The 14,037-nt window shown below is 44.8% G+C and overlaps 1 protein-coding gene and 1 long non-coding RNA gene across 2 annotated transcripts in view; one reads left to right on the top strand and one right to left on the bottom strand.

Annotated features, from left to right (window-relative positions):
• Tbxas1 (thromboxane A synthase 1) overlaps positions 1-14,037 on the top strand; it is a 154,775-nt gene that overhangs the window by 35,499 nt on the left and 105,239 nt on the right. The window lies entirely within an intron of this gene.
• The window catches only part of LOC139705485 (uncharacterized), a 46,884-nt gene that overhangs the window by 31,065 nt on the left and 1,782 nt on the right, over positions 1-14,037 (bottom strand). Inside the window, exon 2 of the long non-coding RNA XR_011707441.1 lies at positions 7,217-7,334. This is a non-coding gene — a long non-coding RNA (uncharacterized lncRNA). The remainder of the gene's footprint in view (positions 1-7,216; positions 7,335-14,037) is intronic.

The raw sequence follows: 14,037 nt of genomic DNA, 5'->3' as shown, positions 1-14,037 counted from the left end.
TTCTGGCTTTACCCGGGTATGCACTCCATCAAGTCTTAAGGGATTGGACTGTTTACCTTTCTCTTACTCTTGTGCTTTCTATTACTTTTAAAAGGTTCTCATTCCAGCTCTCTCCTTCCAATAGTCTCTTTCTACATTCGACTCGACCTTGGCCTTGGGGGCTGTCTCCCATGTGTTGAAACGGAGCACTGACTCAGAATGATAGTGTCTTCACCAGCATTAGAAAAAGTCCTTTCTGAGTTTGAATATAAGGAATCACCTCCCTCTAGTACTTCTTATACAGATTTCTTACATAGTGAAAACTCTGGATATTTTTAAATGATTTAAAACGTCAGGTGCAGAGTTTAAAAAGCACTGTGCTAACTGATGTATGTGTGTGAGGGGTGGGGAGACAGGTGGAGTGAATTGGTTTCCTTGACAACAGGATGTCCAATCAAATTTTTCCCCAAACTTTACACAAGTTCACACAATTTATCCTTCTTATTTCAAGAAAACTTAAATCATAGAGAATGATTTCAAATGAGGTTGCGGAGATCAAAATTGCAGTATCATCTCTACTCTTTGTTCCCACGTCTGGTGAAAAAGAAAGGTGATGGCATAATTTCTTCATACAAAGCCAATGACTTTTTCTCCTTTAAATAAAGAAGAAGAAAAGCCACGAGATGCCAACTTCTTTGTAAATGGGTCCTCGCCCGGGTCTCGAGCAATCTGGGTCTGGGGCAAAAGTGGCAGAGCTGAATGAGGCTGTATCTAGGCTCCTTTCTAACTCTAAATAGTACTTTCTTACTGCAAAACGGTTTTACAGATTGGGAATGTCAAAGAGGACGACATTCAACAGACAGCAAAGAACCTTCTTTTAGGAAACAATGTGGTTTAAATGACATTGATTTTAGACTGCTTTTATTATTAGGAAATAGAATCCCATCTTGTCCTCCTAAAACTTGAGATAATAGATTGATTCCTCATTTGGCCAGTGAAACCTCACACTATGGACACCATACAAGATCGCTGGGCCCTTAGATGATGGCAAGCCCTTTACCCACAGAAGAATGTGGGTAGCAAGGGTCTCCTCACTGCTCTGGACCTGACAGCCAACCATGGTGACTATTTGTGCTTATGATCTGGTGGTCAGGGCAGCTCAGTCAGGGGTCAGGGCTCACAAGTAGAACAGGCTCCACCCCCTTTCCCCTCCCACTCAGTGCTATGTTGGAGAGGGGGACATGGCTGGGGAAGGATTCTATCAAGAGGGAGTGACATCAGTGTTCATCATCACTACCGCCACTGTTACCACCACCACTAAGAACAAATGTCTTTACCAAGCATCTAACTACATATCCTGCTTTGCCAGGCTCTGTGTAGATACCACCATACTCAGGGCCTCTGCCTGCTCTGAACTTGCATGTGAAGCCAGGGACTGGTACACAACCGCATGGTTTTTTGTTTTGTTTTTTAATTCGTGGCACTTGACAAGACCACTTCTGAGTTGAACAGCAGTACTATCAGCCACGCGACACAAAGCAAGCCAGGCTTTACCTAAGCTCAGGATAGCTTCCCGCCAGGTAGTGATCACCTGTGGCCTCTTTCTGGGAAGGATGAGCCCAAATTGGATTGATATCCCTTCCCAAACTTGATAAGGATGATTTCAACATAATCCTCATGCACTGGTGATTCAACATAAACAGGATAGAGATTATGCCCCCGCCAGTTCGTAATTGACTTTGTAATCCAGTGGAAAACAAGCCTTTCTTGAGCTGTTGCTACTAATTACTTACGTAGAGACCCAAGCCGGGCTCGTTAGCGACAACCAAAGGCCCCGTGCCAAGCTCCCCTTGCTCACCGCGCCTGTCTTTGAAGCCCTGGCTCTGCAGCACTGCTTTTATTTGCCTCAGCCCCACTTCTTCTTGCCTCCACATCACTTGGGTTTTGATCACTAGTGTACACTCGGCTTCCTCTTGTTGAACTTGACTTTGATGGCTCCTGGCACCCATCCCCTATGCTGCTCTGTCTTACTAAGTGGCATGCACGTCCCTGGGTCCTTCCACGAAGCCAGCTCTGTTGCATAATCTACATTCCCCTTAGAACATTAGCTGTGAGCAGGCAAACATGAATATCATGCACAATTCATAAAGAGCAATTGAGAATACAGAGAAGCACACCTGTTCCCGGTCGAACCCTTAGCCACCTCCCCACAGAGGCAAGCTCTGCTGCCCACACTCAGTTGGGTCATTTACGATACACACGGTTCTTTTTTTTTTTAATATTTATTTTTTAATTTTAGGTAGACACAATATTTTTCTCTTAAATTTTTTTAGATGTTAATGAATCTTTATTTTTTTTATTCATATGTGGTGCTAAGAATCGAACCCAGGGCCTCACACATGCTAGGCAAGCACTCTACCACTGAGCCCCAACCCCAGCCCCACACTATTTTTGATCTTGTTTTGTTCATTAATAGCATTTGGAAATTTTGTCCTATTTCAATATATTCATTCTTGTTAAATGCTATTCTATTTTTATTAAGGATTTGATTGTATGGATATATCCTGATTTTTAAAATAAGTCCTTAGTTGATGATTATCTTTTGCTTTTTCAAACAATTCTGCAGTAAATACTCCCACACATACATCATTGCCCTCTGCCTAGGTGTGTCTGTAGGGTCAATTTCTAGAAATGAAATTATTAGGTGAAGGCTATTTACATTGTTTCATTTGGATAAGTATTACTAAGTTTCTCTCTAGGGATTATATCAATTTACACCCCATAAATAAGCATAGGAGAGCCGCAGGTCCCTAACATGTCTGCAGTTAAAATCAGTGGTCACAATTATAACTGTAGTTATAATTTGCACTTTTCTAATGATGAGCAAGTTTGAAAATTTTTTCATATGTTTCAAATCCTTTGTATTCTGTTTTCTGAGGAATCTGTTGCTTCTTTTCTATTGGGTTGTTAATATTTTTCCAGTTAATTTGTAGAAGCTCTTTACATAGGAACAAAAGTAACCATTTATCTTTAATATGTGTTGCAAATGTTTTCTCCTTGTGATCATTTGTCTTTGACTTTATTGTGTACTTTTTCTAATAGGAGAACATTTTTGTGTTAATGAACTTAATTTTAACAACATCTGTATATTATATCTCAGAAAGGCTCTCTTAATCAAGGATATTACCCCCCCCCCCAAAGTTTTCATTTTTCTAGGATTTCAGAATTTCAATTAAAAAACTTAAAATGTTTGGGCTGGGGATGTAGCTCAGTGGCAGAGAGCTTGGATAGCATGCATGAGACCTTGGACTCAGTCTTCGCAACACACACACACACACACACACACACACACACTAGGATGTTTGACATAGCAGGAATTTATGTGAGGGCAAGGGTGGAGGTAGGGATCTGCTAGAATTTGGATGTTGATACCCAAAGGCCCACGTGTTAAAGGCTTGGTCCCCTGGGTGGTACTCCCCTTAGGAGGTAGGGCCTAGTGGGAGGTCCTTAGGCCACTGGGGTTGTGCCCTCAAAGGGGTTTATGGGAGCCCCAGACCTTCATCTTCTTTTGCTTTCTGACCATTAGGTGACAGTTTGCTCCGCCATGTGCTCCCTGCTGTTGTCATCAGGCATCTCCACTAGCCCAAAGCAATGGATCAGCTTGATCATAGACCAGAACCTCTTGAAACTATAAGCCCAAATAAACCATTTATAAGTTAGTTATCTCAGACATTTTGTTTTAATGCCTGAAAGCTGATTAATGCAGGATCCACCATTTTTTAGATGGTGGTATACCATCTGGAAATTCATCTTTTTCTAACTGGTTTGAAATGCTACTTTTATCAACTGTCACTTTCATCATTTGTTAACTTCTATGCATATTTCCAACTTCTCTCTTTCATTGCAATGCCTAACCACACACCACATCAAATACCCTATCTGAATATTATTTGTATAGCTTTTTATATCTGCAGCAGCAGGGTATCCCAAGAACATCTTAGTGGTATCATAACCTGAAGCAATCGACCTCCCAGGGAACCTTGGCTCCTCATGCTGAAAATATTTGTTTTAGCAAGCAAATAAGCCTCGGGTGAAAAGGGCTGACACTAAGTGTCAAAGTTCATGCCACAGGAAGGGGAGGTGTCTCATGTGCCTCCAACTTGGAGGTCTTTAGCAGCATTTTTAAATTAGCTAGCATGCATGAACTAACAGCACTTTGTCACCCAGCAGAAAGAAAGTTGAGGACTTTGTCATATGTCTGGAAAAGCATGTGGCACCAGCTATGAAAATAATAAGGTCATGTTAACACTTTTGTGAGCTCCGCTTCTTGGTGCCATCTATCAGGAGAGCTTGAGCTCTAGAAGTGACCGAGGTGTGAGAATTTTCTTAGGTAAGTGCTCTCGAACACCATGCTATGGACCCTTTAGACGAGGGTGGAGGGCAGCGGAGAGAGGGTTCACTTAACACAGTCCAGCGGCTATGTCGCCAGCTCGTGGGAGATTCCCTCAGCCTACTGTCACAGATCAAGAACTCTGGGGATCACAGGGCTCTGAAGGATGCCACATGGTCCTCTGTGTCATGTGGTAGTTGACTTACAAGACATGAGACATCTGGATACATTGGGCTTAAAAATGTGCCCACGTTTGGGGCAGGATGGAAGCTATTGCTAATCTGTTCGAGGAAACACAATTTTCACACTCAAGCAGGGCACCTGACGCCTGGAGATTACACTTTTTTTTTTTTTAAAGAGAAAGAGAGGGAGAATTTTTTTTAATATTTATTTTTTAGTTTTCGGCGGACACAACATCTTTGTTTGTATGTGGTGCTGAGGATGGAACCTGGGCCACACGCAGGCCAGGCGAGTGCGCTACCGCTTGAGCCACATCCCCAGCCCAGATTACACTTGTTTTTACACTGGACTGAGCTCTGTAGAATCACTCATGTTGAAGAAGGGAACAAATCAGGCTGAGTGCAGAAGAGCTTCATAGACACAAATGCCCAGAAACCTTAAGTCTCTACTGCTGGAGTGCAGACCTCAGGGGGAAGCTCGGTGCTAAGTGTTTAACCTCAAAATGTGGCTCAGTTTCCAGAGGAATTGATGACAATGAAAATATATTATAGTCAAGGAGAGAAAACAGTACCCATGAAGTCAGCCCAGAAATTCTAAGTTACCCTCACATTTCTGACCACGAGGCCAAACTGTGGGCACCGTGTAGACACCAGCACCCCAGCTTGTCAAACTATTCTTTCATGACAGTGGTGAAAGGGAAGCTGGGAATCACCAGTCTCAGGTCAGGTGAGTCTGGAACCAAGATTAACACGACACCCGGTAGTCTGTGTGCCCTAGTTATTGGGAGTCATTCAATGAGTTAAGTGTCAATATTCTTACTGATCAAAATAGATTAGTCCCTAACATGAAGCTTATAGGTGCACATTTTTAAATGAATGGAATTTATTAAACTGTTATTGCATTTATTGGAGCCATTCTGTTATAAAAGTGAATACCCTGACACAACAGGAGGCCTTGGAGAACAGGAAGAAAGCTGTCAATGGGACATCAGGCAATGCATGGCCCGACAGGCAGAGTTACCCAGTGGAAAAATTGTCCTCAGATAAATAAGCATCCTAGACCACAGGGAGGCAGAGGGATTCTTCTAGAGTCCTACAACTCTTGAATGACTCTTTCATTGACTCTTTTTCACCTTCCTGCCATGGTCAGACCTCTTGTCATACCTAATGGTGAACGGCCACAAAGCATCCCTATGGTTAAGGCCATCTTGTTTCCTAGACTTGGTGCAAAGACCTCTCTGAAGTTCACTTAAAGTCCTGCACTTCTGATTCTTCTTTCACCCCACTTGTCTCAGACCATACCCACCCTTTCTATGAGAACACGGAAGTGAGGGCTGCTGGCTATTTAGTGACTACTGCTGTCCAAGGCTTGTGACCCACAGTGCTGCAGATGGAGGGCCTATAATAATTCCATCTTCTTTGGGTAGAAACATCCAACAGAGCATGATTGAAAACTGGGGTTACAAATTCCAGCACCCATTCTCTCATTAACTTAGTGGACTGAGGCCAGTCACTTTCCCTCTACAACATCAGTTTACTTAGACACTTGGACTAGATCAGTGACCTTGACCCTATTTAATTACAAGCCTCAGTAAAGAAAAGATTGACCATTGCAATCCAGTGTCCACACGCCCACTCGAAATAAACATTTTACAAAATAACACCTTATCTACTATGTAAGAACCACTTTGATCTATTCCATTCTCTTCATTAAAATAAAATCACAAGCTGGACATGACGCTCTCAATGGATTCCATAACCACTAGTGAGTCAAGATCAGCCACTGGAAAACTGAAGGACCAAATGATATCCCAAGTCTTTCCCAGTTATAAACTGGATAATTCCAAGCTGATGACTGAACCCCTGCCAGTCTACATTAGGAGATTATAAGCTGCTTTGTCGCCGATTGAGATTTAAGATTGAGAAACCACTGACAAAATCAGTCAAAGCCCACTGTTGACAGCTGCCGCAGAATCCAACCTGAAAGGCTTCCTCAGAAATTGGGCTCATGCGCCTGGCTGCAGGCCCAGGGCAGGCACCCCCTGCCCAATAATACCTTCTTATTCTTGAAAATCACAAACCATTGTGGAAACTATTTCCCAGCCTTAGCCCAGAATCCTTCTGGTCACAAGGCTTACAAAACTGTACTAACAATTTAAAACATCTCTCTGTGAGGTTTTTGCGTTGGGTGTGAATATCTAAGGAATCTGTGTGGCTCTCCTGCATTGAAAGGTTTGGCCAGCTGAATATTTACCCCTGGGGGATAGGGCAGCAGGACGGAAAGGGCTAGAAACTGCCCATTTACTTGGGGTGGGCTAAGTATGGAAAAGTTGATGGTAAGTGCAGTGTGAGTTGACAATTATCCATTCTAGCAAATGCTGGCTGCGTGGAGGGCCTGGGGGAAAGCTGCCCGCGGAGGAGATGTCAGCTGGACAAGTCAGGTGTTCAGTAAAGCAGCCAACCAACCAGAGCGTCTGCCTGGGGCACGTGGGCCCAACTAGGAGGGGGTTCAGGAACCTGGGAAGCCTCTACAAAGGGAGTCTGGTGGGAATGCATGCAGGTGTCAGGGCCTGGGGCTGGATCAGGTATAGACAGCAGTTCTAAGACCTGGTGATGTGATGATGTAAGCCAAGAATTCAGAAAGCACCAAGGTCCCAACATTACTTACAGAGGAAAGGGCCACTCTGGCTGGAATAGATCCGGGCTGAGGAAGTCAGGTCTCAGGGGGCACCGCTGGGCTTCTTCTGGTCCAGGGCTGAGGCACACTGAAGGTGGGGACAGAGCACCTAGCAGGAAAGAATGAAAGGTTGCAGAGGCTGGAGAGCAAGCCACAGCTTTCATTTTGCACTTCTCGATGTTCACATCCCAAATCCAGCACAGGCAGTAGTATCTCAGGCTCAAGGTGGGAGGGAGCCATGCTCCATCAGGGACAATTGAATATGGCATCAATAACTTCTTTATCCCCCAAATGACAACCAGCACAGGTGTGTTCCCAAACAACAGAACGTCTCAAATTAAAGTTGCATAAAAGCTTTATCTCTAGCTAATAAGTTCAAAGAATAAATTCCATATTTAATTGAATTGTACCTGCAACAAATCCAAGTTGCTCAACTCAAAAATGCATAATAGAGTTACATCACATGGTCATGAATCATTGTGACATTCGTCAGGCATTCCCTTCTGGAAGTAAGTCCTGATAGCACATGGCTTTATGCATATATATTTTGTCAAGAACTCCTTTGCACAGACAATCTCAAAAATTGCACAAACTTAACTCAATTCTTGAGGTTCTTAAGTCTAATTAATTGAGAATGCAAAAAGCATTCCTTTTCTCTCTAAAGAGAAGAATGACATGCCATCTTTGATTTCATAATTTTAAAAAAATCATCACTAAACTCAAAGAAGCAATGCACTCTAAATTACATAGAGCTGATAGTTCCTTTTTGATCACTATTTTATGAGAAAAAAAAACATTTTATCTTCTCAGAACCCTTGAATGATTAAAATACCAGTTCTAAGACTTATTCCTCACATAGGGCAAAAGGTAAGCCTACAGCATCTAAATTTCTCAATCATAATTACCTCTGGATATTAGCATACATATCAAAATAAAACATCATATGTCACATATGCATGTTTGAAATTCTACTAAATTCTGAATAATTGAAGTTCATCTTTAAACTAGAACACATTCTCCTTTCTTCCTTAGGTCTCTTAAGTCTTTCAGAGTGTGAGTCGTTTACTATGTATTCCAATTATTCCTGATCAGTCCTGTGTGTAACATTTCTATAGCTAAGTAATTCCCTAGCAAGGCGTGGCCAAGTTTTATGATGCCTACATGCCCGGGGCAGATTACAAAAGCAGAACTACTAAAATAAGTTCCTTGATTATCCCTTGCATCTTAAGACCATGTCTCCCTGTCTTCCCCTTAAATTGTAAGAATTCTGCAACCCATCATATGAAGTTTTCCCACCCTGGGTATAGTTCTCAGGTTATTGGCCAATTGATGAAAGTTGGAGTCTCTGACATATCCTCCAGGACACCCACGTTAACCACTAAGAAGACATTTTTAGTAGGTGATTCTACATTTGCCTGTGCTTAAAGAGGAAATTACCAACTTTTGCCCTGAACCTATGGCTAGTGGGTGGCCAGTCCTCACTTGTTAGGTGGACCTGGTGATTGTGGTCTTTGATGCTACAACACACCTGTCAGCACCTCCAGATGCTACTTGGGCCACAGGGGAAGTGGGCATCCAGGTATTGAACTGACACAGGAAACCCAGCTCTTCTCTGGGTGGTCCCCTCAGCATCTTCTCTGGGGCTAATACGGGGTCTGGTCCATATGAACCACCAATAGGGATGTTGTTGAACACAATGTCCACTTTCCTATGAAGGTTGTAACTTTTCAGGCTCTCTTTTCTGTCTCATTGTCAAACACGGTTTGTTTCCCATAATCACCATGGACACTGGTTTCTTTCAAAAGTCTTTAGCCAAAAGATTCTTGACTGCTCTCAGGCTTTTCAGAAGCCACAGACTTCTCTGCTAGAGTTTGGGTTCCCCAGATCATCCCAGGTGTAAGAAGGAAGCCTCATTGCTTTGTCCTCCTCAGGCTGAGAGCCCAGTAGGATGCTTTATATCCACCCCAACATAGACACTCAGCATCTTGGATTTGACCCTTCTCCAAATGCACACCTGTTGATGGGTTCCAGGGCCTCGAGCCCAAGACATCACAAGTAACATGCCCGGAAAGAAGCCTGTCCTCCTGGTTGGACTCCATGCATCACACTTGGGCTGGCAGGAGGAACGTCATGAGCCAGGTTTCTGGGATGGAGGTCCCATCATGTCTTCCTCATTCCATAGTGTGCCGTCCTCAAGTCTCATCCACCCGGCAGCATGTGTCAGAGCTTCCTTCAAGGCTGAATGAATTCCGCCACATGCACGGATAGTCCACGTTTTGTTAATGAATTGGTCTGTTGGTGGACCCTTGGGTTGTTTCTCTGAATGAATGCAGCCATGCTTGTGGGTGTGCAGATATTTTTTTTCAAGTGCCTAGTTTCAGTTCTTTGGGGTGTCTACCCAGAAGTGGGGGTTGCTGAATCATGTAGCGATTCTATTTTTAGTTTTTTGAGGAACTGCTCTCCTGTCTTCCATAGTGACCCCATCATGTTACATTTGGAGGACCCTTTATAGCACGGCTTTATTGTTCCCCTTCCACCGTGATTAGGTGGCCATTATTTCTGTTTTCAAACCTCCAGGGTGAACTCCAAAGGAAATTTATGCCCGTCTTTGCACTTTGGAACCCAGCCGGTCAATGTGAACCACGCATTTCTGATTGGAATGTACAACCCCAGTGATCTTGCCTCCAACTTCCTGTTGGCTGGGAGCCATCGAGCACATTTTTTTACCAAACTAGTCCCATTACCAACGAATGCTTGCCCTGCACCATAAATTCAGTTCGTTTTAATAAATTCCCAGCAGTCCCCACCCAGAGCTCCTCCTCTTCTTATCTCACCCCCTCTGCCAAACCTTTACAATTTATGTGTCTGCTTTTCCATTCCGCGTTCACTGCCTCCAAGTTCCCTCTTTCCCACCGGCTCCCTGCGACACTTGGGCTTCACATCAATTTCACCTTGTGTCGCTGACTTCTGCTTTCTTGCTCGTGGGCTCGCTACTTCTCCTTCTCTCTCTAGAACCTTCCATCTCAGGGCTTCCTCCTGCAAGTAACCCGTGGAGATTGTGTCCCGGCCCTTATTAATCAATCTGGTTTTCTTTCACAGACTCTTACTATTTCATAGGCACATGGGACCCTTTGTGGAAGAGACATGCTGGATTCCCCTTTTGTACCCTGCATGGAGAGCAAGCCCACCGAGAGAGGTGCACTGGCTTCTCAGCCATCCAAACACGGGAGAGCTGGCAGGGGGCCGCGAGGAGTGGCCAGGCACACAGGCTTGGGGGAAGTGTGGAGGCTAGGGCTGAGACACAAAGGAGACTAGAAGCTGACCGTGTGCCAGGAAAGGGGGATGGTGGGGACAGCAATAGAGAGGACAGACGTGTCAATGGCCGGAGTTGAGATGGACCTAAGGACAGTGCTAAGGAGGTGGGTGGTCTGAAATGTGTGCATGCTCAGAGCGAGAAAGACAAGGTGAGGGGTGCAGGGGAGGACAGAATTCACAAAACAAAACAAACAAAGAACATTCTAGGCAAGCCCTCTACCACTGAGCCACATCCCCAGGCCAACAAAGCACATTCCACTCGTCCAGTTGTGAAAACAGTGATTTGCATTATCAGAAATGGCAGGAAAAGAGGGAGAGTTTTGCAGAAGAAATGTCCTGGAGGGAAAAAAAGGCAGAATTGAGCAAGTCATTGATTGTAAGGACAAAGATGAGTCAACCTGAATCCCTGACTCTGGCTTTCAGTTCCAAAGATGAAAGGGGTTGAACCCGATGAAGGGGGAAATAATCTCATCTTTGCTGTAGTCCCTTGGAGCTTGTCTTGGTTCATTCAGGCTGCTATAACAAAACACCACAAGCTGAGTAACTTATAAACAACAGCATGTCTTGCTCACAGTCATGGAGGATGGGAAGATTCCTGTAGACTCAATGTCTAGTGAGGGTCTGCTTTCTGATTCACGGGTGGCACCTTCCCTTGTCCTCATATGAGGAAAGAGGCAAAGGGCCCAGCTCCTTTGGGACTCTTAAAGGGAACTAATCCCTTACAAGAGGGCTCTGCCTTGACCTGAACGGCTCCCAAGGCTCTTTCTTCTGATACCACCACCTTAGGGATTAGGTCAGCATATGAACTGGGGGGTGGGGGCATAGATGCTCAGATCGTAGCAGAGCTGCTGAGACATTGAGAATGAAGCATGCTAAGGATCACTCAGTGCATAAGGAAGGAGAGTTCCCGGTGTCCTTGGAATCTGGAATCTTCCACCTCATATTCAACAATCTAATGTGTGTCCTTTGGACCATTTCCATCACCAATAATAATTGTTACATGGAAAATAAAAGCAGGGAGTCCCCTCCAGTCAAATGGTGGAAACGCGGGGTTAGTCAAAGAACACAGGTCTCTTTCCGGGAGGACAGCTCAGCACCTTTCATGGAATATGTGCTTGGAAAGTCTCCAGTGAGGAGTCTAGTGTGTGTGTTTACTTGACCCCAGGCCAGATTTTGTTTTCCAGGACACCTCTTGGGACTAGCATATGGAGAACAGGCTGTGAGAGAAAGCTTGGATCTCTAAGATAGCAGCATTTACTCCTAAAGAATTCCACATAGGAAAACAGCCATTGATAAAGGCAGTTAGTTCATCACTGTGAATTTCCAACATTACAACCAATAATTACTAACTGCCTCCATTTGAAGTTCACCTGGGGAGTGTTTATTTTTGCTACGATGGAGAGCTGGGGAGGCCTGCTGCGTGCTATGCTGGCTTATTCACACCCATGCCTTCCCCCTATCCCCTTTCCCATCCCCGGGGTACTTGATGTGTGCTCTTTGACATGTCCTTACAAACTGCGCGTCGCCATCTTGGACAGTCTTTAGTGTGTGCCGATGGTAATGTGTCCACTTCATGTTAGGCCTTGGATCCTCCCTTAGCGCTCTACTTTCAAGATCCAGAACATTGCTGAGTGCCCATTAAGTCTGTTGCTTCTAACTGCTGCCTGACACCTGCATGCATCTTGCTTGTCCCCTGTCCCCAAGGGAGACACCAGTGGCCTCTGGCAAACAATCCTGCAGTGGACATTCTCTCAGGGGGCCCTTTATGGACCTGGGAGAGCTCTATGAGCTGTCTATCTTGTGTTTATAACTGCAAGAAAGACATGTCTTTGTTCCCTGGGCCCCTTTCCATACTAAATGTCAATCCATAATAGTTTTCCAGTAGAGTACCTCACGTGATCAGCCCAACAACACTGGGAGTTGGTTTGGGCGGAGCATATGATCCCCAACTTACACAGAAATGTGTGACTCTAAACTGAGAGGGCATGTGGTTGGCAAGAGGAACAGGCTGGTGGTGTGGGTTCTCCTTCTACCCCCAAAGCTCTCCCATTCCACTGTCTCTTCTTGTGCTTTGGGGACTCTAAACACTCCTGCCTTGACAAGAGGTGATGTAATTATTTTTTGTCCTGTCCTCCTGTAAGAGTGCAAACTCCACAAGGACAGGAACTTTGTCTCTTGTTCCTCCTGATATCCTCAGTGCCTAGAATAGTGCCCAACACAAAATAGATGCTCAGTAAATATTTGTTGACTAAATGAATTGCCTCTTATGCATGACTTTTATAACAGATCTTTCCCAAGGAAACCTCAAACAGAAGATCTTGTTATTTTGCTAATTTGATAATGGGTATTATTTTCTTAGAGAACATGAAAGAAGTAGGGGGAAGTAGTGCTTAAAAATCAAGTCTTCTAGGTGGGGGAGGCCCCTAATTATTCTCATCAATCATTAGCTTATCAAAGTACAAAATTGATTTCTAACCAGGAAAGGCCATCTTGGGACCCAAAAGGTTAAAAAGACAAGGTGAAGGATCCCCTCTGATGGCACCAGCTGGGATCCACTCACCCAAGTCATTATTGGATCACTCATGCCCCACTTCCAAGGGGTCATTTCTGAATAGCCTATTGTTGGGGGATCAACCTAGGGCATCAGAAAACTGAATTTGAAGTCTTCCTAACTCTGAATGACCAGAATGAGTCACTCAACCACCCCCTCACCTTAAAAAAACACCCAAGGCCTGTGTACCTCACAGGTCTGACGTGAGAATCAAAGGAACTCTGAGCTCCCTTGGTGTAGACTGTCCGGGTAGCGGGGATCCTGACTGAGTCCCCTGCTCCTCTGACCTGGGTTTGGAAGGCCTTCTTGCAGTCAGCCAGCATTTTGGGGAGCCCCTTTTCCAACCAGCTCTGGGAGAGTTCCACGACTCCTGCACACAGGACCTCTCACCTCCTTGCCTCTATCACCTCCATCCTGCCCTGGTGCCCCCCTCCAGGGTCCTCCTGGGTGAGAGGTGGCCCTCAGGAGATGGCGCATGGCAACCAGTCATCTCCTCTCTTTGCTCCTTATTCCCTAGCTGTGAGAGGGCAGGGGCTGGACTAGAATCATCTCAGCGCTGCTGCTCATCCCTGAAGTCCTGTGTCTGTGTTTTCATTTTGATTTATTTTCCCAGCCTCTTGTTACTCCCCAGCTCTGTCTGAAATTCTTCTGCCCTTAAATTTCCCTTTCTCTCAATGTCCCACATCTGGGCTTTCTAAGACCCTGCTCAGGACAGCACATTCCTCCCCGGGCACTGGGGTTCCTCCCCTGGCCTCCTTGTCTATGCAGAAATGATACCAAGCCCTCGATTTGCCAAACCCTCTATTCCTATTCGGAGTCCACACATACTCCCACATCCTTTAGGGAGAGCTGATTTTGCTCACACAAATGCATTTCCTGCACGTATTCTACGTAACAGGACACACACACACACACACACACACACACACACACACACCTCCCTCCA

This window comes from Marmota flaviventris, chromosome 1 (genome assembly GCF_047511675.1).
Source record: "Marmota flaviventris isolate mMarFla1 chromosome 1, mMarFla1.hap1, whole genome shotgun sequence".
In the NCBI taxonomy this organism is placed as follows: Eukaryota; Metazoa; Chordata; class Mammalia; order Rodentia; family Sciuridae; genus Marmota; species Marmota flaviventris.
This window is presented reverse-complemented; position numbering and strand designations above follow the sequence as displayed.